The sequence below is a fragment of the Teleopsis dalmanni genome, chromosome 2, assembly GCF_002237135.1.
Source record: "Teleopsis dalmanni isolate 2A chromosome 2, ASM223713v2, whole genome shotgun sequence".
In the NCBI taxonomy this organism is placed as follows: Eukaryota; Metazoa; Arthropoda; class Insecta; order Diptera; family Diopsidae; genus Teleopsis; species Teleopsis dalmanni.
The window spans coordinates 41,429,288-41,429,745 of NC_051847.1; positions in this window are offsets into that span (position 1 = coordinate 41,429,288).

Genomic DNA, 458 nt, shown 5'->3' on the forward strand with positions numbered 1-458 from the left:
TCCCATTGACATTGAAGTCGCCTTGTCTGAAGTCCTGGACAGATACGAAGGAAGTGGTTGATAGATTCTACCTCCTCTTCATCTTGGCAACTCCTGCATAATCCGCTTGTTAGAACTCACCACCGTAGGAGCATAGATGCAATGGCGCAAAGCCTCGTTAGTACTCCAGTAAGCACACGAACTGCAGGTTTTTTAAGGTTCTAACGACCTAACAGTCTTCAATAGATAAAGATAACTTTAATTGATCATGTTCAACTGCTCCTAAAAAACCAAAGCTAGAAAAACAGTGCGACTTTTTCCTATTCCTGAAACTCAAATTGCTCCTTCGTGATAAGCGTTTTGAGTCGATTGAATCCGTAAAAGAGAATTCGCCGAAAGAACTAAAAGCCATACCTGCACGGGCCTACGAAAAGTGTATGGAAGATAGGGTTAAGCGTTGGCATATGTGTATCTCTTCA